Here is a 26,045-nt window from a genome sequence, read left to right as displayed (position 1 = left end):
CACAATGTAATTCTTACCGTCCAAAATCGGGCGGATTAAACTGCACACCTAATTTTTGTTGGCCATACAATGCAATAGTTGTGCTAATTAAGAGGAGAGAAGAAGATTCTACCAAAATGAAAGTGACAGGGCCAGGCGCCGCTCCGGGCCTCGCCGGTCGCAGCACAGCCATGCGCCGCTCGCAGCTGCTAGCGTTGATGGACCACGCGGGAGGAAGACGAGAATAGTGGTGACCATGGTCGCCCAAGTTGCAAGCAACCGTGATAATAAACAAAAGTGTCATGTAAGTTTTTCTCTAAGAGAAGTGTGATGTAAGTGTGTATGAGAATCCATGGGCTTGTTGGTGAAGCTTGAAAGAAAGAGTTTACAGTTTAGTCGCCTACGGTTAAATATATGTTATCTGCTTGCCCAAAGAACGAGATTCCTTTTTGTACATGATCATTCTGGCCAGTGTGTGGCGGCTGCTTCCGAACCTTTGCCTGGTGTCTCGTCCGCAGAGTTGGCTGAGGCCTTTGCACTCCGGCGGGCGGTGCGGCTGGCGGGCGAGCAGAATTATGGCCGGGTGATCTTCCAGTCTGACTGCCTCCGGTGGTTCAAAGGAGTCAGTCTTCGATCCAGGACCGTTCCATGGTGGGTTCGATCATCGCTGATATCAAGATGGCCTGTCGATCTTTGTCTTCGGTCTCTTTTATGCATGTTCATCGGCATTGTAATATTTTAGCTCATATTCTAGCTAGATCTAGTCTGAACTCTGCGAGTCCTTGCGTTTTTCATTCTGCTCCGGATTGCATCCGGGAGACTCTGTGTAATCTGTTTGCTTGATTAATAAAGGCCGACGTTTTCTCTCTTTCAAAAAAAGAACGAGATTCCTTTTTGTTCGTCAGCTTGCTCAAAAATAAAAACGCAATTCCATGTGTCCTCAAACCGGAAACTTACTGCTGCTTTCCCAGAACATCCAGGTTGGAGACAAAGCATGACGTGATGGTGCCGTCACGGACAGGCCCCGGATGGAGCAAGCGTGACGCCCGTTCACACCACAGCCACACCCCCGGAGCGTGGGCACGTGAGGAGGCGGTGCCACTCGATAGTAGAAGCACACAAGCGGCGGCGACCCGCCTCGCCGCTGATTCGTTCGCCAGACCGCGCGGAGGCAGGCCGTATGGCCGGGCGCCGCCCACGCAAACGGGTGCACGCACGGACGCACCGCCGCTACGCTCCTAGCTGCGTGGGACGGCGGCTCGATCGCTCGACTGGCCGGGCGCCCACGCCGCGATGTCGGACGATGACGGCCTCGTCCACAGCCACGACGAACGCCACGCGCGCGCGCCGGCTACGATGTGGCCCCGCCTGGCGACGCGACCGGATCCTCTCTCGTCACCAACCCAATCCACCACGTGTCCGCCTGCCCCGTTCTTTTGCGCTTTTGTGCTCCCGCTTTTGATCGGTGGGTGAGACGAGTCGCTACTGTGGGTGTCCACGTGTCGGGACTCAAGCCTGCCTTGAACGGGTCGTGACGGCGGGGATGCTGGGTGGGTCGTGCGTGGCCGCGGCGGATTGGGTGAGGGATGGATGTGCTCTCTACGACCGCGCCGCACGTTGCCGTTGATGTGTCGATCCGAGCCAACCTATGCAGTCATGCTGAATTGCTGGTACTCCTATTTCTATGTAGTACTCCTTCTGCAAGGCATATAAATACTGCAAGAAAAAAATAGCTACCTGTAACAAACCGTCAAATTAACCGCCATCCTATGACGGGTGTGGTACGAGGAGGAGAGGAGATGGAGAGCGAAAGTATGGTGTGGTTTTTGCCCGGCGCATGTCCACATTTAAATAGCGGGTGGATGTGAGACGCCAACCAGAGATGCGTTTAATGCCTGCTAGCACAGGGACATACGTGTGGCACTCGGGGCAGCGGAGTAGGTTCCAGGGCACACGCGCTGGTTTAGTGGAGGTAGGCAGGCGCGGAGAGAAGGCGTGTGCAGCGGGGCGGTGTTCTCAGCCAGTGAGCCGCTTCAATATGAGCGCAATTTTCTTTTGATGAAGACTTGTCAGGTCATAAAAATCCTATTTTGATGGAGTGAGAAGAGTGGAGAGAAAGTAAAGCGGGCTCTTATTCTACTACCTAGCTAAGGCACATAGATCAAGTAAAAGTAGTATTCATGCAATTCTCATCCAATCCTATGCATCACTCAGGCAAATATTAAATGCTTAGAGCCAATCTAAGAGCTAACCTATTATATGAGTATTTTTTATGAAGGCTTTAGATGACATGTCATCTATCTATCAACCATGCTCTAAGGACAACTTTAACACTGTTCTTAAAAACGGACATCACCAATTGTTCACGGACATGGATGGAGGTCATCCAAATGGAGTAACTATATGTTTGCCTCTGTTTGGCAATCTTCATTTGACATGCTATATAGGGAAAATCCATCCTACCACCCGGTGGTAGTTATCCCACATATCTCATATACTACCATGTGGTACTATATATACTATTTTATTATTTTAAATATGTTCATATACTATATCTAAGATATTTCAAAGCAAGTTGCATGAAAAAATTACATATGAGCCCATAGTTTTTATTATATTTGTGAAATACGTACATATTTGTACGTAAAAAAAAGCATACTCAAAACATGGTACATAATACCTAAAAATTACAATATATACTACCTAATCATTGTTATATACTACATACTACACGTACGTACTCTCGGTTTCGATAAATACTATATACAACATACAAAAAGCAAGTGGTGGTAACTACCACTGCTTGTTATATATATGAATTGACTATTCGTCACCCTGGGTGATGAATAGTTATTCTTCACCCCCACTATTTTACCATCGATGCACCATAATTTTACATTCCGTAAGTTTTATCTTATTTCTGACGTAAAAGGAAACCGTAAGAAAATATATAATCATCGTAAAAAATATTTTAATTTATGTAAAATTACAAACGTAAAAATATAATGTAAAATACACATAAGCTGCAAATTTTCGTGTCTTACGACCTATATTTTAATTTTCTTATGCAAAATTTTACGTAGTGAATCAATAGGAATGTAACTATTTGAATTTCAAACGTAATTTAATTATGAAATGATCGTAAAATTACCTCGGGTGAAGAATAACTTATTCTGCACCCTGGGTAATGAATATTATCACTATATATATATATATATATATATGTGTGTGTGTGTGTGTGTATATGCAATCACAACCAAAAAGCATGGATGTTAAATAAGTTTTTCCAAAACTTGCCAGTCTTGCTTTCTGTGTCAAAACCTCATTCTTCGGATATCAGTCCGGTTATCCGTGTGAAAGACCTCACTCTTTGGCTGGTCCGGTCTCCTCTATTTCCGTGAAGTGCTTCAACAAGCCCACACGATAGGCTGGGACAATTTTCGTTGCATTGGGATCCAAGTCCGATTTCACAAACAACATATTGAAGTCCTCTGAAGCGTTCTTGATCTCAAGCTTCTTCTCTTGGAGTTTGAGCTTCTTCTCTAGCATGTCCATGAAGATGCCAATCCACTTTGCTTTATTTTCTTCCTTCACCTCATTACACGCAACAGTTGCCTTCTCCTTGTTCATAAATCATAATGATGACCTCAAACTTTTCCATCTAAATAAGGAGGAATAGGGGAATATTCGATCATTCGCTCCAAAAAGAGGGTACTATTGAAAAAGAAAATTATCCAAAATAGAAAGAAGTTTTTTTTTTCAAATTCAATTGTTTATTTATCTCTTATTCAAAAATTTCCTTGAAAATCGAATTTCATTTTTTCATTCAATGGGGTTAGATGATCTAGTTCTTAATATTATTACTTTACTCAATTGACAAATTCCGCAACAAATCTCTTGATTCGGAATTAGGACTTTCTTGACTAAAAAATAAGACAAATTCGTACGCTAAAGATTCAATGATACACTTCTCGTAAACACCTTACATACTCTAGTTTTTTCTACACATATATATAATCATAAAGTCGAAAGTGACTGTGGAGATATTTATTATACCATACATTTTAAATATCTTTACCAAAATATTTAAAGTTGCACGCAAAGATATAAGATATATTCATGTAAGTGCCATAAATTACTTTGAGAAGTTGTGTAGTTTTGTTTTGCTTGTCCTCCCATGTAAATGGAATTTGAAGATACAATAAGTTAAAAATATAATAAACTAGTCGTCAACCCGTGCGACTGCACGGGCTAGAATTTTCGAAAGTGGATAAATTTGAACTGAATAGGAAAAAACAACATATCTATAAGCATGTTTCACATTGAGAACGGGCGATGTGTAGGAACTATCCAACATACGCATCCTCTCAAATTGAAAGCAAGCATATCCCAGATGAGCATGAACTAGTTGTCCTGTCCAAATTTTGAGGCAAACATTATGTTTTCTGTTATGGCTAATCAACACCACATAAAGTGTCAGTACATACTAAACTAAGTTTTTGCACTATAGTTCACATTTATCACATGTGCTTTTTTCGTTGGAATAAGCATATATACTGGTAATATATCTATTCAGTTAGATTGATGGATGTTCTGTCCTTTAGTAATTTCTTTTAGCTCTCTGTATGTATGTATAACATACTGTGTTGCTAGTGGGTTAGCTACTGTACTGCTCGCCTTTGCCCAAAAATCATTGTAAGCATCCAAGGTACTGTTACTCATGATTAAAATATAACATCTACATGCCATTCATATCATTTCCAAAGATCCAAATTTTTTGAATCTTATCCTAGAGGATACAACATATGCTCAAAGCATTTTAAAGCAAGAGTACTTTCAGATATATATGCCAAAAATATTATGTACTCTTAAATAAACTTGATATGCTACAGAATTGTGCTTCCAGTTTGCAGTAAGAGTTGAAAAAAAATGATTTTCTAAATAATATTATGTACTGGAAGTACTCTTTACGCCGAAGAAGTTTGAAAGTACTAATATTATGTATGTCGTAGATGACATGTACAAGCACAACATATGGTACTTTCAGACTTTCACACTGTCCAAGCACTAGTCTGAAATTTGGCACTTTCAGACTGTCCAAGCACAAGTCTGGAAGTCTGAATTTTGGTACAAGCACAAGTAATTTCAGACTGTCGTCTTTGTTAATATTACCTTTCAGACTGTCAGTCTGAAAGTATGAAATTTGGTACAAGCTCAAGTACTTCCAGACTGTCCAAGCACAAGTCTAAAAGTCTGAAATTTTACTCAATAGAGTACTTTCAGACTGTCCAAGCACAAGTCTGAAATTTGGTACGTAATATTTGCAGAATGTTTGGTACTTTCAGTCTGAACTTCAAGCACAAGCCTCTTTACCATGTAGAGGACATTTACTACAGAATCAACTATGAAAATTGGTATCAACCTTTGACAAGCATACCCGAAGACTGGATTTTTTTTTTTTGCGGGATGGATATTTCTTCTTAGGCATTCCCAGATGGCGGAGCTAGATGCGGGGGTGGATGCGACGTGTGATAATGGGCTGGTTGGGGTAGGACAAAGAATGGAGCGAGGATTTCCTCTAGATGTCGGAGCAGAGTAGCTTAGAGAACTTGTCCGCACAAGGTCGCAGCTTAGAAAAGGAGAGGTCCATCAGGGCAGGCAGAACGCCGGCGGCAAGACGGTCGACGATGGATCTGGACCTCCACCGGGCGCAATCTCCCAGCTAGGCACCGGGTCTGACCCGCCGCCACCGTCGGCAAGCTGGAGGGTTGGTGTTGGAGCCAGCTGCTACGCGTTGGGGATTTGGGTTCGTGCTGCTGCGTTCTCAGGAAGAAGAAGGCGATTTTGATAGAAAAACGAGTAGAAGCAAGGGAGTTTTCTGCAAAGAACCTAGTACCTGTGCGCTCATATCTATCCACTAGAATCTGGACCATTCATCCAGGATCGGAAGGCCTAGATACGTTTTTTCTATTTTTGCACCCATGGCCCTTCTTTTATTATAGTCGCTCCCTATTTTTCCAAGCCAAAATATGGGATGAGGATATAAATCCTTTTTGTTTTGTTTTGATGAAGACACAAAAATCTTGCTAGTTCTATTCTCTTCCGCTTGTACTTTGGAGCACATCAGGAAGCGGCCACACTGGTACAATATGAAAGATCTTGCATTTTGGTATCCTAATTCACAACATTCATTGGTGGATATAGTTTTGTTTCAAAGTATAGGTTGCAACATAAAAATATATGGAGATTAGTCTCTGTAGGATAAGACTCCATTTCCGTTTCCATAATAAAAATGAGGCCGTGTCCTTTGATCAAAAAAAAAAATCGTGCCTATATTATCAACACTTACGGTTATAGTAGTACATATTTTGCTATATTCAGTGTCAACTCCTATATATTCCGCCAGGCTTAGTTGCATTTTAGAGTTGTCCTTGATGTTCGGCCCCCCTTATGTTTATTTCCTGGCTCCGTCGTTGCCTACTTCACATACAGATTGGATATTTAGTTGTATATTTAGCACCAGCAAAACCGTAAAGCTTACTATAGTCTCCATATATATATTTTATAGAAGATTAGATCACGTTTCTTTATACACGCACAAAGAAGAATACCTTTCTATTATGATTATTTATTCATCATTATTTTAGGCATATTAGTATGGAAGCTAGGCTAGTATTGTGGTAGTGATTCCAGTTTGATTCGTTGAAATCTGCAGCTCTTTGTTTCAACTCCGAGGTTGGCGCTGATGTCATTGGTGAGAAAATTAGATGAAAAAAAACATCAAAAGCCCCTCAAAGAACATCCCACGATAATACCCAGTCTCATCTGCCGCCCTCTGATTATTTTCCAGCTTGTTGCACTATCCCATGTGAAGAAGCAATCTATCTGAGAAAGAAATTTTAAGAGGCTGGCCTATTAATTTTAAGAGGATTTTTAACCCAGCTTTTTCTGTTTAGTGCTGGTTTGGCTTGCCTTAGCTTTTATATTTGAACAATCAGGTTCACAAATAGATGCTCTCCCCAATGGCTATCCACCCACAACAATGCAAAGGATCGGCGTGGCAAAATGAGCGGTGTGCCACACCATCAAGGCAGCGTCAACCTATATTAGTACGAGGATGACTGGGTATGTGGTTTGCTTCATGATTCATGCAAATTCAGTCTTCATTCTAGCTTGAGCCCTTAACTAATACTTTGTTCCTCTCCTTTAGGCACGACACAACAAGACGGATGTTCTAGAGTTGTTCGACCTCTATGCCATGGCCCATAGTGCCCCGTATAAGAAGGCCAAGGCATTCTCTGAGTCTGACCTCGATGATCCAAAGAACTTCACCAACCGCACCTCCCACAACAAGCTCGTGAGGTACAGAGACGAGGGGAAGGGGAGGAAAGGGTCGGACTTTAACCCAAGCCAGCTTGGGTTGATGGAGTGCTTGTCTTTAGTGTTTGTTTTGACTTTGTGAAACTTGCTACCTATGATGAAACTGTGTAATATTGATGAAACTATGTATATGTATGGATGAAACTTGCTACTATTGGTAACATGTGTTGGATATATTTGCGTTCATGACTATTGGTAATATGTGTTGAATATGCTATATTGGTCATATATATATATATATATATATATATATATATATATATATATATATATATATATATATATATATATATATCTATGTTTGATTTTCTATGAAAATGAATTGATATAAGAAAAAACAAAATTAAATGAGGCAATATAGGCACTTTGCCATCCGCTGGCAGATGGCAAAGAGCTTTGCCATCCGCTGGCAGATGGCAAAGAGGCCACGTGGCAGCAACCTGTGTAGCGCTCATCTGGCCTATTTTTCTCTTTGCCATCAGCTGGCTGATGGCAAAGAGCCTGTAGCCTTTGCCATCAGCTGGCCGATGGTAAAGAGCCTGCAGCCTTTGCCAATCAGCTGGCCGATGGCAAAGAGCCTGCACCCATTGCCATCAGCTGGCGGATGGCAAAGAGCCTGCAGCCTTTGCCATCTGCTGGCTGATGGCAAAGCACGCCGTTAGCCTCCTAACATGGCTAACCCCGTTCCTCAGGCTTTGCCATCGGCCAGCTGATGGCAAAGGCTACAGGCTCTTTGCCATCTGCCAGCAGACGGCAAAGAAGCCTTTACCAGAGTTTATTCAGCCGGAACTTTGCCATCTGCTGGCAGATGGCATCCGCCGTCCGTGACTTTGCCATCTGCCATGGCAGATGGCAAAGTGCCTGATTCCAGTAGTGTTTCCTATGCCCAAATAACGATCCTACACCAAATGTCAGCTCAATCCATTCATTATTTTGAGCCCAGCTTCAACATTCGTATTTATGTCCAGTGTGGTACTTTGCAAAGCAAGTACAACCTAGGCTCCTCCTTTTGAGCTGAAAATTTATGAAGACAGTCTTCTTAGTAACTGATCATCCTCAGCCAAAACTCACGCCCATTAGCCATGTACATTTCCCGTACCGCTAATCAAACACTTGGCTGCTAATTCATGTTTGAGCATCGATTGGTCTCCTCGTGAGAATCTTATGTTGTAATTTTCTTCCTAGCACCTACGTGGGGAGTGCCCAACCCACTAGACATGCCTAGGCCTCCCAGAACACATGGCAACACGACGGTCACGCGGTGACCACGCGGCGGGCATGCGAGTTTACGCGCTCTAGAGTTGGGGCCCTCGGCCACCGCCCAAACCTCGACGTATCGCCACCAAACCATGTATTTATGATTAAATAGGTACTTATGTAAATAGAAATGATTTTTGGAAAAAATAAATAGCAAACTATGAGGCAGCTGCAGTTCATATTTGACCCGCTTCCAACTGAATCGGCAGAAATTTGTCTTTTTCACGAGAGGTGGATCAAATTTTTTTACACCCAACCATTTTGTCAATTGTGCATTAAATATGTCCTAGTATTTTAGAAAATTGATTTGGTCCAATTTTGCAACAATTATTTGGGAGGTCCTTCACAAAAAAACCTCCTTTTGGGCACTCGAAAAATGGAAAATGGTTTTTTCGTCCAAAGAAAATGAAAACTTCCTTAGGCAACATTGTTTGCCATTCCAATATGCACCATTGTGCACAATATGAGATTATTTGAACAAACTATGCCATGAATGTGGCCATAAGATTGATCATTTGGCTTAAAAGCCATTGATCTCCAAACGTGATAGCTCGTTTCTGAGAACACTTTTTTTTATAATAATTGCCGTATTACAAGTTTGTTATTTTTCCTGGGAACTTGGCCAAATATAATGACACAATGCGAAGGTTTCCCAATTTTTTGATTTTTTTTTGAATTTTTTATGCCCGTTTCAAAATGCGGTCAAAACGGCGGGAATGACCGTCCCTAGCTAGTGATTGAATCTTGGAATTTTTTTGGTGTTTCTCTGATTAAATAGATACTTATGTACCTAGAAATGATTTTTGGAAAAAATAAAGAGCAAACTACAAGGTAGCTACAGTTCAAATTTGACCCACTTCCAAGTGAATCGGCGGAAATTTGTCTTTTTCACGAGAGGTGGATCAAAACTTTTTACACCCAACCATTTGGTCAATTGTGCATTAAATATGGCCTAGTATTTTATAAAAATGATTTGGTCCAATTTTGCAACAATTATTTGAGAGGTCCTTCACAAAAAAACCTCCTTTTGGGCACTCGAAAAATGGAAAATGGTTTTTTCGTCCAAAGAAAATGAAAACTTCCTTAGGCAATATTGTTTGCCATTCCAAGATGCACCCTTGTGCACAATATGAGATCATTTGAACAAACTATGCCATGAATGTGGCTATAAGATTGATCATTTGGCTTGAAAGCCATTGATCTCAACACGTGATAGCTCGTTTCTGGGAACACTTTTTTAAAATAATTGCCTTATTACAAGTTTATTATTTTTCCTGGGACTTGGCCACATATAATGACACAATGCGACGGTTTCCCAATTTTTTGATTTTTTTTGAATTTTTTATGGCCGTTTCAAAATGCGGTCAAAACGGCGGGAATGACCGTTCCTAGCTAGTGGTTGAATCTTGGATTTTTTTTGTGTTTCTCTGATTAAAACGGCGGGAATGACCGTTCCAGCCTTGGCCTCCACTGCCTCGGCCTCGCGCCTCGCCAGAGCAGCTCAGCCGTCGGCCGAAGTCGCGCAGGTCGCCGTGTTCCCCCGCTCTTCTTCCTCCCTCTGTTTATCTCTTCCTTTTTTCTCTCAAGTCTCAACCCCCTCTGTACTTCTCTTTGCAAGGAGGCCGCCATGGACTTCCTCGTCGAGCCATCGCCGGAGTTCCAAGTCCGCGCCGCTCGAAACCGTCTTCAACCTCCGTCAGCCCTTGTTCCTCCATGCCCCGCGAAGCGCATGCCAAGCCGTCGCCGCGTCGAGCTCCACCGCCCAAGTCCGCTGTCCCGCCGCCCGCCGGACCTCCCTGGCTGTCTTCCTCCACTGCATCTAGTCGCTCCTCGAACGCATCAAGTCCCCCTGCATCAAGCGCCGCCCTCGCCAAGACGCATCAAGCGTTGGTGCTCTTCTGCCTCATCGGGTGGATGACACCCAGCGCACTCACGCGCGTGGGGTCAAGGGCGTTGACCGCGCCCCTGCCTGGGCAGATCGCCAGCGCCTCCCCGCTCGATCCCCTGCTCGACCGCTCGCATGGTACGCTCCCTCGCTCCCTCCGTCCCCACTCCTCGAGTTGATGAGATATGAGAGAAGCCGACGAGCGGCCGTTTGGTGCGGCACGGGACAGCGGCCATGTGCTCTGCTCAAGGACTTGTTTTAATCCTGATATATCTGATGAAATAGTACTTCTCTACTTCACTGTTCAATCAGGCGATGCAGAATCCCAGTTCCAGAATGTTTTTCAAACTATATTTGCTAGAAAAATGATCTTATATTATTTACATGGGTCAATCTCGACCATCATGATTCCTAAGCTAATAAGGTTGGTTGTGTGCTCTCCTTGCAGCAGCCTGAGCTCCGGCGAGGTTGATCTGGACGGCTCGGCAGCGTCACCGGCGGTGAGAACCCCCCTCCCTTCGCGGCTATGGACGAACTGGTTTGCGTGTTGCCTCCTACCTTTTGTGCTCTCGTTGCGGTGGTTAGGTTAATGAAAATTGAACTAGTTAACTACTGTAAGCGATTCTGCAATTGTTTGTGGATCTGGCAGCAAGCAGTATGAACCATAGTTTAGCTGCTTTAGATAACTACTACTTAGGTTAATAACAATTAGTAGGACTTCATCACAGTTCTTCTGTAGTTCCCTTTAGCCGCTTTAGATAACCATAGTTCTTCTGTAGTTGTAGCTGGACTGTTAATTTGGTACTCCATCACATCGGTGTGGGTTTTGGCAGTACGAGTGTACTGCCACAATGTCACCAGCTGGTGCAATTGCAACCAGTAGAAATGAGAATATAGTATTGGCAATTTGGCATAATATACACCTGAGTCGGATAAGACTTAGGACAATGTCCTTTGAGGCTGCAGAAGATTAGTTGCTAGTTGCTACCATGTGCGTAGGATAAGATCAGATGCTGCTGCTGCAGGATAGTTATCCTCTTCGTATGGCAATATGCTTATTTTCCTTGGTTCCAACTACGCAGCGAATTCTCTTTCAAAAAAAAAAAATGTGGCGCATGCATGAGGATCAATCCTGTTGACTGCGTGACAATCATGTTTCTCATCATTGTAAGTTTTGGTTTTGAAAAAACATACATGTTTTCTTGATCTTATGTTAAGTCTGTTTATTTATAAATCCAACTTCCATGTTTTTTTAGAGGCAAACCTGAAGACTGACCCCCAATGTTTCCGTGCAGGTAGTAACTCTAATAGGCCACTACACTTTCCAAATTCCAATGCTCGCGTGTTGGTCGTTCCCAAGTTTTCACTACCCTGAGTATGTACTCTACCGTACATTTCCAAAAATTCTTCCTCTCATTCACCTGATGCATACTTGTTCAATGTGTTTCCGTGAAGTTATTAGACATACAATACTTTTGAAATACCCATACTGTAACTGGCCAAAGAACTAGAAGCAAAAGACATACAGTACATCACTTTTCAAATGCTCAATATTGTAGCTGACACACTAGAGAACTAGAAGAATAACCTGGATTAGAAACACTCGCTGGGTGCTTCCCTTGCCCCTGGCAATGTCAATGAATCACAGTGGTACTGTAGGCACCGAGGAAATTGTGGCATGTTGTTTAATTTGTTTATTCATTTGTTGCAGTCTGTGCACTGTTGTGGTGAAACTCTAGTGTTTCTGCAACCTACAAGTGTGTATGGGCACTGATTTCTAGAAGTATTTGAGTTGACATCTTTGTTGGCTTAGATAGTACAGAAATTTTGAAGGGCGGTTGATTTGCTTCTGGTTTTTGAAATAGAGCTGACTATAGTTATGCATAAACGAGAATATGCTTGTAACTGGTGAAAAATAGACCAGCTTCGCAGTTTGCCACATTGGTGATGTAAATGCCCCTAAATGATGATATCTTAGCAAGTGCTTGCTGCGATGTTTAACCTTGTTACTATCGTCCATAAGTATTGCCGTTGATTTTGATATATGAGCACTAGTGTTTCCTGCTTACAGCAAGCTATGTATTGTACATGTGTCCATTTTACCTGTGTAAATAGTTTGTTTCATACCTAGTAACATGTTTCCTCATAATGAATTATTCGTGCCATGTGAATCATTGCTGCTATCCTGCTACTAATGGATACAGGGACGAAATGCACAGTTTCCTGTCAAGTAGTGTTTGTTTGGTGACAGAATGCTGTTTTTTCCTTCCAAGTATAATGCTCCTTTCATGTAGTGATGATACTACATCTATTTCATTTCATGTTTATGCCTCTTCCAGAAAATGTGTAGCACCTACAGTAATCAATCTAACTTATCCATTTTATTTTATAGGCCTTCGAGTACAAGAGGCTGCTGCTTGACTATAACAGCGAACACGACCAACAAGTTCCGCCAGCGCGAGGCAAGCGACGACATGCTCGGTTACCCCCACCTGTGAGTCGCGCTCCCCCCTGCCCAGCCGCCCCTCCGTGAGTCGCTCTAAATTCGGGATCACTGCTAGATCCTCGGCACTGGAAACGATCAGATATTCAGATGATATGTTAGTTTCTGTGGTTTCTGATAGGCCCGCTGCATCTGTTGGCGTTAACCATTTCCTATGTGGTTCTGTGTGGAACCCTTCCTAATTTGTTTGCAGCCCTTCCTAATTTTTTGTTTTTGTTCTATTTGGAAATGGATGGAGCAGATGGAGCAGGTGCTCTGCTCTTGCACACGTCTGGCACCGTCTCCGGCGCGGTGGTGCTTCTTGAGGCGACCGGCGTGATGGCGGCTGTGTACGGCGGCGACCACAAGCTCTCCGGTGAGTCGGCTCCATCTTCTAGCCCTAGCTCCCTATTTTCTGCTCCTATAGCATGCTCTGTTGGTTTAGAACACTAGCAGCAGTAGCCTACCGTGTATACGTACTAAACAGCAGGAGCTCAATCACCTTGTGTACACTAGCAGCTTGCTTACACACTTGTCACTTTTGCTTGTGATAGCCATTACGTAGCTGAATCATGTCCGTGTCTACTAATCATCAGTTCATAGTATTTGGCTTCTGTGTGATGGTCTGCGACTATTTTATGGTGATGTGGATATACTTTCTGATTTAAAGTTACTAATATTTTTTGTTTTGATTCTTTCTCTGGTGCGAGGAAAGCTGTAGTAGACGTCAACGATGCCTACTTGCTTGGTTGCTACAGTGATGCATGCGCCGGTCAAGCAAGCACACGTGCATATACGTACATGTTAGGATAGTAGCAGATGTGCCATAATTCCTGTGTAAGGAAATGTATTCCTGAGATGATTTTGTTATGTTATCTAAACCTGGGAGATATGTTATGTGATGTGATATGATGGATGATCTGAATTCGACATTGAGTTTTCCTGATTTGAATATGAAACAATGTCGGATGCGTGTGTGTAACTGGATTAAAGAGGTCTTGTGCCCAAACAATTTTGTCCAAACATTTATTTCAAAATCCGAGATCTAATACTGGACAACTAATTGGGCTGAAAAAGGCCACAACCCAACAAGCATTGGTCTGTTTAAAAAGTGAAACAAAAAAAGCCTCAGAAAATAAAAAAAAACATTGCAAAAAAGGCCGAGGCCCCCTAATATGGAAGTACGGGCCGTGCAGAAATTGACAGAAAAAATACACTAAATTGGCTGAATTAATGGGCTCGGCCCATATAAACACCCAATTGGACCAGGCCGATTCTAATTTTTGACCTTTTCAATTGGTCGCAATTTTGCCACGTCAGATTGCCACGTGGGATCCGACGTGGCCTGGGCAGAGAGCTAGCGACCAAAACAGAAGGTCATGGAATCAACGACCGTTTGTTTTGGTGGTGGAATTCCATGACCTTCTCACAGAGAAGGTCGTTAATTTCCGTTTACGACTGCCAGCTTTTGACCATCTGTTTTTGGTCAAAAAAAGGTCGCAAATGAAAATCAATGACCTTTCAGTGACCAATAGTGAGGGTCATAACTTGACATATTTCTTGTAGTGATTTAAATATGTAATGTTATACACAGATTTTCTTCATTTAATCCCATTGACTCCGAGCCTAACCAAGCACATTGAGTATTTATCGGACTGGTTAATAAAGGGTGTAAGTCAAGCATAGTGACTGCACATGGTAGCAGCAGACATGATAGAAACAACAACAATCTGACTGGCATCTTTAACATAGAAAAACCACATAGATAACCGTCAGGTTAGTTTGAAGATAAATATTGAAGCTACATTACAGCCAACATTCACCAATTTATTATTAAAATCACAAAATTTCCATCCTAATTAGGAATAAAATGCTGTAACCAAATACCTATATTTTTAACAAAAGAGAACTGGGAGCTGAGCCTGATTGTCTAGATATATAGAAGCCTCGGTTGCAATGGAGAGGCGCGTACAGAAAAAACATGATGACCGTGATAGCCACAGTGAGCCAAAGGTAGGAGGGTGATGGTCAGACCTAGGGTAGTGCATCGGGCAGTCTTGTATAGATCAATCAGTTGAGGGTCCAACCCTCCTGCTTGAGGTGAGGCGGCAGCGGGCAGTGCAGAGAAAAGACTGAGTGGAAAGGTAGCAGGCGTTGAAAGAGGAAATTAAGGGACATGTGGGATTGCTAAAGGAGAGTATGCACTGGCATGGATGGACTCATGAACCACATCTCCATTCGCGGGTACGATTCCCTTCCACCATTGAACACGTCATCGGAGTACTGGCCAACATGGGCATTGCGTTCTGGTCCTGATTATAAGCACCAACAGCAATGCCATTGTTTCTCGTAGCGCCCCAACTAGCTTCTCTATTGCTCTATGTTGGCGGGCTGTTGTGTGAACTACTGCTGCCTCTGGACCGTCTGGGACTGTTTACGTAATAGCTAATTAAGCCTTGTGTTCTAGTAGTTCTTTATGTATCTAAAAATTCCAGAGAAACAAATTGCTTGAACTGTGATGCATAAGAAAAACGTTGTCAGATTGTTATATCCAAACAAATCAAGGGAATCACGCTTGTTGAGGATATAACCATTAGAGTCACCCGCCCAGGAGGGGCCGGGTTACTCATAATGGTCATCATGCGAAGCCCAGTACCAAGCTTGAAGACGGCGGGTCAATAATGGGCTTAAGACCCGGAGATGGCTTAAGGCCCGTAGTTATAACCGCCATTATGGTGAAACTTGTAGTGTAAGGCAAGAATAGTTGAGAGTCCGAGCCGGACACTCTTATGAGCCGGCCGGGACTCTTAGAGCCACTGGGCGTCAACCTCTCTATATAAGGGGGCGACCCGGCGGCGGTTTAGGCACAAGTAAGATCTCGTCGAGAGCCAGGCATAGCGATTAAGCTCCCTGGTCATCGAAACCATAATCAATACCACCTCAACTGGACGTAGGCTTTTACCTTCACCGTAAGGGGCCGAACCAGTATAACCCCTGTGTTCCTTGTCCCGTTTAACCCCTTTAAGCTTCCTAGCTGCGATGTCTCCACGACTAAGTCCTAACTCGAGGACATCTGCCGTGACAATTCCATGACAACGATCCTAATCTAAGAAAATATTTTCCTTACCAACATAGGCTAGCCGTCAGCTGATTCTTTGTCATCTTGACGGAAGAAGGGCTTATGCGACCTGTGGTTGAATCATACTGGAGGGAGATCCATAGATGGGGTGTTGTTGGTTAAATCAGAGGGCAGAAGCAACTCAGCAGGAACCGCCGACAGACGAACATGGCCGATGGATGGGAGGGCAATTCTGCAGGAAACGCTGACGGCAAGACGAACATGGCCACTGAAGTGGAGGTGAGGATGTGTCGGTCGAGAGGATATGTCGGCCAAGTTTGGAGGAAGCACCGAGTATTTCCTGCGAGAACTGTTTCGTGGATAGATGGAACATGTTAATTTTTTCTCTTTTTTTTTTCTATATATGAGAAACGCAGGGAGATTGATCAGATTCCCTGTTAGCTTAAAGAAGGAAGAAGATCAGATTCCCTGTTTTTTTAGGGGGATGAAGATTCCCTGTTTATCACGTCTTGGGGGAGGGTGAATCACGTACGTGGCTCTTTTTTTGCCGGAAAGAGGTACGTGGATCATCAGCTTGTCTGGAGTTTGATCTGACGTCTATTGATAAATTACATAGTAATCAAACGGATGGAATTTCTTAACTCCTAGGATTAACGTGGTAACACGTATGGTGCCTCCAATTAGTAAATATAAGATTTATTTATCAATGTAATATTTAATAGGTACAAAATGAGTTGCAAAATGGTTAGTATAAATAATGATATTTAAACATATGACCCAAAATTAGATTAGTCTATGTGACTGCCTTGGAGCGGACGATTGCATAGCCATCACGCTTAACCCAGAAGAGTTCTTTTTCCCCGACGGCGGTGTTCATCTGTTCAATGATGATGCTTTGACCAACGGACACCTGTCGTTTGTCGTGGTCATTGACAAGGAGTTCACGACAATCAAGTGGCGTTATCAGATTATTTCACACAACCATTGGCTTGGGTACAATGTCAACGGCAAAGCGCTTAAAGAGCACAATGACCCGGTTTATAGGACAAGCGTGATGGCGTTAAACAGGGCGAAAAGATCGATGTCAAGTCCTTCGTTGTGTGTGGAGAGCTTAGTGAACATCGTTGCTATGTCTTTGACCCGGAAGTGCATCGCTAAGTTTCCCTACCGAATCCACGGATTCACATCTTCCAATACTTCAAGTATCCAAAGGTGAATCCGCGCAAAAAAAGGCCACGCTTGAAGTCAGAGGATGACCCGCCTATTTCACGTGGGATGGACGACCTAGGACGTCGTCATCGTCTACTTCCTCCTCTAGCCGGTGGCGAGGGAGGTAGTTAAGGGGGTAATCCAGGGGCAATTAACATCGCCAGATCTCTCTTGGATTCCCATCGCCTCAAGATCTAAAGATATGTGTGGACATCAACTCAAGGAAATATGGCCTAGATGCAATAATAAAGTTGTTATTTATATTTCCTTATATCATGATAAATGTTTTTTATTCATGCTAGAATTGTATTAACCAGAAACTTAGTACATGTGTGCATACATAGACAAACAGAGTGTCACTAGTATGCCTCTACTTGACTAGCTCGTTGAATCAAAGATGGTTAGGTTTCCTAGCTATAGACATGAGTTGTCATTTGATTAACGGGATCACATCATTAGAGAATGGTGTGATTGACTTGACCCATCCGTTAGCTTAGCACGATGATCATTTAGTTTGTTGATATTGTTTTCTTCATAACTTATACGTGCTCCTATGACTATGAGATTATGCAACTCCCGAATACCGGAGGAACACTTAGTGTGCTATCAAACGTCACAATGTAACTGGGTGATTATAAAGATGCTCTACAGGTGTATCCGATGGTGTTTGTTGAGTTGGCATAGCTCGAGATTAGGATTTGTCACTCCGATTGTCGGAGAGGTATCTCTGGGCCCTCTCGTTAATGCACATCACTATAAGCCTTGCAAGCAATGTGCCTAATGAGTTAGTTGCGGGATGATATATTACGGAACGAGTAAAGAGACTTGCCGGTAACGAGATTGAACTAGGTATTGATTTACCGACGATCGAATCTTGGGCAAGTAACATACCGATGACAAAGGGAACAATGTATGTTGTTATGCGGTTTGACCGATAAAGATCTTCGTAGAATATGTAGGAGCCAATATGAGCATCTAGGTCCCGCTATTGGTTATTGACCAGAGATGAGTCTTGGTCATGTCTACATAGTTCTCGAACCCGTAGGGTCCGCACGCTTAACGTTCGATGACGATCGGTATTATGAGTTTATGTGTTTTGATGTACCGAAGGTAGTTCGGATTCGCGGATGTGACCACAGACATGACTAGGAGTCTCGAAATGGTCGAGACATAAAGATCGATATATTGTAAGGCTATGTTTGGACACCGGAATGGTTCCGGATGAGTTCGAGCATTTTTTGGAGTATCGGGAGGTTACCGGAACCCCCCGGGGAGTCAATGGGCCTTATTGGGCCTTAGTGGAAGAGAGGAGGAGGCGGCCAGGTGGAGGGCGCCCCCCAATCCCAATCCGAATTGGGGCGGGGGGCCGGCCCCCCTTTCCTTCTCCCTCTGTCCCTCTTCCTTCTTCTCCAACTCCCACTAGGAAAGGGGGAAACCTACTCCTACTGGGAGTAGGACTCCCCCCCTTGGGCGCGCCCTATGAGGGCCGGCCCTCTCCTCCTCCCCTCCTTTATATACGGGGGAGGGGGGCACCCCATAGACACACAAGTTGACCGTTGTCTTAGCCGTGTGCGGCGCCCCCCTCCACAGATTACCACCTCGGTCATATCGTTGTAGTGCTTAGGCGAAGCACTGCGTCGGTAACTTCATCTTCACCATCATCACGCCGTCGTGTTGATGGAATTCTCCCTCGGCCTCAGCTGGATAAAGAGTACGAGGGACGTCACCGAGCTGAACGTGTGCAGATCGCGGAGGTACCGTGCATTCGGTACTTGATCGGTTGGATCGCGAAGACGTTCGACTACATCAACCGCGTTACCTAACGCTTCCGCTTTCGGTCTACGAGGGTACGTGGACACACTCTCCCGCTCGTTGCTATGCATCACATAGATAGATCTTGTGTGATCGTAGGTAAATTTTTTGAAATACTGCGTTCCCCAACAGTGGTATCAGAGACAGGTCTGTGCATAGATGTTATATGCACGAGTAGAACACAAAGAGTTTTGGGCGATAATAGTCAAAGTGCTTACCAGCATGTCATACTTTGATTCGGCGGTATTGTTGGATGAAGCGGCCCGGACCGACATTACGCATACGCTTACGCGAGACTGGTTCTACCGACGTGCTTTGCACACAGGTGGCTGGCGGGTGTCAGTTTCTCCAACTTTAGTTGAATTGAGTGTGACTACGCCCGGTCCTTCTTGAATGTGAAAACAGCAAACTTGACGAAAAATCGTTGTTGTTTTGATGCTTAGGTAAGACCGGTTCTTGCTCAGCCCGTAGCAGCCATGTAAAACATGCAACAATAAAGTAGAGGACGTCTAACTTGTTTTTGCAGGCCATGTTGTGATGTGATATGGTCATGACATGATGCTATATTTTATTGTATGAGATGATCATGTTTTGTAACAGAGTTATCGGCAACTGGCAGGGGCCTTATGGTTGTCGCTTTATTGTATGCAATGCAATCGCCATGTAATTGTTTTTACTTTATCACTAAGCGGTAGCGATAGTCGTAGAACAAATAGTTGGCAAGACGACAACGATGCTACAATGGAGATCAAGGTGTCGCGCCGGTGACGATGATGATCATGACGGTGCTTTGGAGATGGAGATCAAAGGCACAAGATGATGATGGCCATATCATATCACTTATATTGATTGCATGTGATGTTTATCCTTTATGCATCTTATTTTGCTTAGTTCGGCGGTAGCATTATAAGATGATCTCTCACTAAATTTCAAGGTACAAGTGTTCTCCCTGAGTATGCACCGTTGTGAAAGTTCGTCGTGCCGAGACACCACGTGATGATCGGGTGTGATAAGCTCTACGTTCACATACAACGGGTGCAAGCCAGTTTTGCACACGTAGAATACTCGGGTTAAACTTGACGAGCCTAGCATATGTAGATATGGCCTCGGAACACTGAGACCGAAAGGTCGAGCGTGAATCATATAGTAGATATGATCAACATAGTGATGTTCACCATTGAAAACTACTCCATCTCACGTGATGATCGGAGATGATTTAGTTGACTTGGATCACGTCATCACTTAGATGAGTAGAGGGATGTCTATCTAAGTGGGAGTTCTTAAGTAATATGATTAATTGAACTTTAATTTATCATGAACTTAGTACCTGATAGTATTTTGCATGTCTATGTTGTTGTAGATCAATGGCCCGTGCTACTGTTCCTTTGAATTTTAATGCGTTCCTAGAGAAAGCTAAGTTGAAAGATGATGGTAGCAACTACACGGACTGGGTCCGTAACTTGAGGATTATCCTCATTACTGCACAGAAGAATTACGTCACTAGTAGAAAACAAGGCTTTGGTTCGGCCAGAAAAGAGCATTAATCCCGGTTGCATTACGAACCGGGACTAATGTGAGCATTAGTCCCGGTTCGAGCGGCTAGGGCACCGTACAGGCATTAGTCCCGGTTCAAATGGGACCTTTAGTCCCGGTTGGTGCCACGAACCGGGACTAAAGGGTGCGATGCCCATTAGTACCGGTTCGTGGCACCAACCGGTACTAAAGGTTAGACCTTTAGTCTCGGTTCGAGCCACCAACCGGTACTAATGGGGTTTGAGCCATTAGTACCGGTTCGTCCCATTTTCAAACTCTACCCCCCCTGTGGATCGCCTTTTCAGTTTTGAAAAAAGCAAAAGAAAATGATAAAAACTTCAAAAATTAAAATCCTTCCAGATGTAGTCATGTTACTACATGTACTAGTTAGGAAAATTTAAAAAAGCTTAAATTTGGACATGTTTTGCAAAATGTGTAGGGAAAATGTAAAACGGCTATAACTTTTGCATAAGATGTCAGAAAAAAACGTATAATATATCAAAATGTTCAGCACGAAAATCCGCATCCGATTTTGACAGCCTATGGCTTGTTTGCAAATTTTTAGAATCCTCAAATTCTAAAAGGAAAAAAAGTTATGCTCAAATTTCAGTTATTTTTCGAATTTTTGTTAAATCTGGTCAAACTATGGTCAAACTACTTATTCAAGAAGTATTAGTGTTACTAAATAATTATTTCAGTTTTTTTGAATTTTGGTCAAATCTGGTCAAATTGTGGTCAAACAATGGTCAAACTAATTATTCAAGAAGTATTAGTGTTACGAAATAATTATTTCAGTTTTTTTGAATTTTGGTCAAATCTGGTCAAATTGTGGTCAAACAATGGTCAAACTAATTATTCAAGAAGTATTAGTGTTACGAAATAATTATTTCAGTTTTTTTGAATTTTGGTCAAATCTGGTCAAACTGTGGTCAAACTATGGTCAAACTATTTATTCAAGAAATATTAGTGTTACTAAAAAATTATTGTTTTTTAGAACAATAGTTTCAAACTCAAACAGTGAAATGTGTGACTTCATGCTCAAGCTAAATTCTTAAGGGTTAATAGGATTGACATCTTACTATTGTCAGGAAAACAACAAGTGCAGACTTGGAAACGAGGGAGAATAGAACACGGAAGTTAAGCGTGCTCAGGCTGGAGTAGTGAGAGGATGGGTGACCGTCCGGGAAGTTAGATGATTTGGAATGATGAGGGGTGATTAGAGATTAGAGGTTAAATTGAGCAGTGATGAGGGGTGATTAGAGATTAGAGGTTAAAATAATTCAGAAATTTGAAAATAGAAAAAAAAATTCAATTTTAAAAAAAATCATAAAATTTCCTTTAGTACCGGTCATGTTACCAACCGGGACTAAAGGTCGACCTCCAGGCAGCGGCCACGTGGAGGGCCTTTAGTCCCGGTTCGTGTAAGAACCGGGACTAAAGGAGGAGGCTTTAGTAACGACCCTTTAGTCCCGGTTCCAGAACCGGGACTGAAGGCCATTATGAACCGGGACTAAAGGCCCTTTTTCTACTAGTGCGTCCTAGAAGCACCACTAGGCGCAAGACCCGCTGCAGGAGCAACACCAGGCGTTGTGAACGCCTGGTAGAGCAAAGCTGATGACTACTCGATAGTTCGGTGTGCCATGCTTTACGCTTAGAACCGGGATTTCAACGATGTTTTGAACATCATGGAGCATATGAGATGTTCCAGGAGTTGAAGTTAATATTTCAAGAAAATGCCCGGATTGAGAGATATGAAGTCTCCAATAAGTTCTACAGCTGCAAAATGGAGAAGAGTAGTTCTGTCAGTGAGCATTTACTCGAAATGTCTGGGTATCATAATCACTTGACTTAGCTGGGAGTTAATCTTCCAGTTGATAGTGTCATTGACAGAGTTCTTCAATCACTGCCACCAAGCACCAAGCTACAAGAGCTTCATGATGAACTATAATATGCAAGGGATGGATAAGACAATTCCCGAGCTCTTCGCAATGCTTAAGGCTGCGGAGGTAGAAATCAAGAAGGAGCATCAAGTGTTGATGGTCAATGCACTACAGGAAACAACTAGTTTGCCGTGAGTGAGCATCTTTGCCGTCAGCTTTTCATCGGGGTAGACAGCAAAGAGCACTTTTGCCGTCAGCTGCTGTCGGCAAAGAATGACTGACGACAAAGAAAACTTTGGCGTCTGCTGTTTTTATTACAGACGGCAAAGAAAAGTTTGCCATCTATGAGTTTTATTACAAACGACAAAGAAAACTTTGCCGCATACGGCAAATAACTTTGTCGTCTGTAATATAAACGGCAGACGGTAAAAAAGAAACACACCTCGCGGATCGACCTCCCGGATCAATGAGGTGGCACGATCCACACCCCACGCTGTATCTCTCGCCCACGCCCCCAACACGATCTCTCTCTCCCCCACGTTCTCACACCCTCAGCCGACCCCACCATGTTCTCTCTCCCTTATCCCCCATGTTATCTGTCTCTTACGCATCTCTCTCTCTCCCGTAACTCCCCAGCAGCCCCACCACGGTCGCCGCCGGCCACCCTGGCACCCATCCACGCTCCCCTCCAATTGCCCCGTCCTCTCTCCTCCCTCGAGCCAGCCCCGTCCCCCGTCCCCGTCGAGGCAGCCCCGTCCCTCATCGCCCTGGAAACCGCCGCCGGCCTTCTTCCTCGCGGCGCCGCCCGTTCCCCAGCGCCCCACGCCGGAGGCCTCGCGCCGCCGCCCGCTGCTACCTCTTGAGCACTGCATTGGTTTTCCCTTGAAGAGGAAAGGGTGATGCAGCAAAGTAGCGTAAGTATTTCCCTCAGTTTTTGAGAACCAAGGTATCAATCCAGTAGGAGGATAGTGCGAGTCCCTCGCACCTACACAAACAAATAAATCCTTGGAACCAACGCGATAAGGGGTTGTCAATCCCTACACGGTCACTTACGAGAGTGAGATCTGATAGATATGTTAAGATAATATTTATGATATTTTTATGTTAAAGATGCAAAGTAAAATAAAAGCAAAATAAAAAGCAACGGAAATAACTAAGTGTTGGAAGATTAATATGATAGAAAATAGACCCGGGGGCCATAGGTTTCACTAGTGGATTCTCTCAAGAGCGTAAGTATTTTACGGTGGGTGAACAAATTACTGTTGAGTAATCACAGAATTGAGCATAGTTATGAGAATATCTAAGTATGATCATGTATATAGGCATCACGTCCGAGACAAGTAGTCCGACTCCTGCCTGCATCTACTACTATTACTCCACACATCGACCGCTATCCAGCATGCATCTAGAGTATTAAGTTCATAAGAACAAAGTAACGCTTTAAGCAAGATGACATGATGAGGAGGGATAAATTCATGCAATATGATAAAAACCCCATCTTGTTATCCTCGATGGCAACAATACAATACGTGCCTTGCTGCCCCTACTGTCACTGGGAAAGGACACCGCAAGATTGAACCCAAAGCTAAGCACTTCTCCCATTGCAAGAAAGATCAATCTAGTAGGCTAAACCAAACTGATAATTCGAAGAGACTTGCAAATATAACCAATCATACATAAAAGAATTCAGAAGATTCAAATATTGTTCATAGATAAACTTGATCATAAACCCACAATTCATCGGTCTCAACAAACACACCGCAAAAGAAGATTACATCGAATAGATCTCCAGAAGAGAGGGGGAGAACATTGTATTGAGATCCAAAAAGAGAGAGGAAGCCATCTAGCTACTAACTATGGAGCCGAAGGTCTGAGGTAAACTACTCACACTTCATCGGAGAGGCTATGGCGTCGATGTAGAAGCCCTCCGTGATCGATGCCCCCTCCTACGGAGCTCCGGAACAGGCCCCAAGATGGGATCTCACGGGTACAGAAGGTTGCGGCGGTGGAATTAGGTTTTTGGCTCCGTATCTGATCGTTTGGAGGTACGTAGGTATATATAGGAGGAAGGAGTACGTCGGTGGAGCAACATGGGCCCCACGAGGGTGGAGGGCGTGCCTAGGGGGGGGGGGGGTTAGGCGCGCCCCCCTACCTCGTGGCTTCCTGGTGGCTTTCTTGAGTCCAAGTCCTCTAGATCATGTTCGTTCCGAAAATCACGTTCCCGAAGGTTTCATTCCATTTGGACTCCGTCTGATATTCTTTTTCTCCAAAACTCTTAAATAGGCAAAAACAGAAATTCTGGGCTGGGCCTCCGGTTAATAGGTTAGTCCCAAAAATAATATAGAAGTGAATAATAAAGCACAATAATGTCCAAAACAGAATATAATATAGCATGGAGCAATCAAAAATTATAGATACATTGGATACGATCAAGCATCCCCAAGCTTAATTCCTGCTCGTCCTCGAGTAGGTAAATGATAAAAACAGAATTTTTGATGTGGAATGCTACTTGGCATAATTTCAATGTAATTCTTCTTAATTGTGGTATGAATATTCAGATCCGAAAGATTCAAGATAAAAGTTCAATATTGACATAAAAATAATAATACTTCAAGCATACTAACTAAGCAATTATGTCCTCTCAAAATAACATGGCCAAAGAAAGTTCATCCCTACAAAATCATATAGTTTAGTCATGCTCCATTTTCGTCACACAAGAATGCTCTCATCATGCACAACCCCGATGACAAGCCAAGCAATTGTTTCATACTTTAGTAATCTCAAACTTTTTCAACTTTCACGCAATACATGAGCGTGAGCCATGGATATAACACTATGGGTGGAATAGAATATGATGATGGGGGTTATGTGGAGAAGACAAAAAAGGAGAAAGTCTCACATCAACGAGGCTAATCAATGAGCTATGGAGATGCCCATCGTTTGATGTTAATGCAAGGAGTAGGGATTGCCATGCAACGGATGCACTAGAGCTATAAATATATGAAAGCTCAACAAAAGAAACTAAGTGGGTGTGCATCCAACTTGCTTGCTCACGAAGACCTAGGGCACTTGAGGAGGCCCATTCTTGGAATATACAAGCCAGGTTCTATAATGAAAAATTCCCACTAGTATATGAAAGTGACAAAACAAGAGACTCTCTATCATGAAGATTATGGTGCTACTTTGAAGCACAAGTGTGGTAAAAGGATAGTAACATTGTCCCTTCTCTCTTTTTCTCTCTTTTTTGGGCCTTCTCTTTTTTATGGCCTTTATCTCTTTTTCTTATTCCTCACTTGGGACAATGCTCTAGAAAATGATGATCATCACACTTCTATTTATTTACAACTCAATGATTACAACTCGATACTAGAACAAAGTATGACTCTATATGAATGCCTCCGGCGGTGTACTAGGATATGCAATGAACCAAGAGTGACATGTATGAAAGAATTATGAACAGTGGCTTTGCCACAAATACTATGTCAACTACATGATCATGTAAAGCAATATGACAATGATGAACGTGTCATGATAAACGGGATGGTGGAA

General features: G+C 43.2%; 1 long non-coding RNA gene across 2 annotated transcripts; it reads left to right on the top strand.

Moving 5' to 3' along the window:
- Positions 1 to 10,082: 10,082 nt before the first annotated feature.
- On the top strand, positions 10,083 to 13,975 carry LOC123494775 (uncharacterized). Of its 2 annotated transcripts, XR_012188580.1 has the most exons (6): positions 10,083 to 10,639; positions 10,950 to 11,001; positions 11,797 to 11,876; positions 12,894 to 12,995; positions 13,246 to 13,359; positions 13,699 to 13,975. It is a non-coding gene; the product is annotated as an uncharacterized lncRNA (long non-coding RNA). The 2 variants fall into 2 exon arrangements; XR_006666643.2 differs by having other exon boundaries at positions 13,246 to 13,975.
- The last annotated feature ends 12,070 nt before the right edge of the window (positions 13,976 to 26,045 follow it).

This window comes from Aegilops tauschii, chromosome 7 (assembly GCF_002575655.3).
Source record: "Aegilops tauschii subsp. strangulata cultivar AL8/78 chromosome 7, Aet v6.0, whole genome shotgun sequence".
Taxonomy (NCBI): Eukaryota; Viridiplantae; Streptophyta; class Magnoliopsida; order Poales; family Poaceae; genus Aegilops; species Aegilops tauschii.
This window is presented reverse-complemented; position numbering and strand designations above follow the sequence as displayed.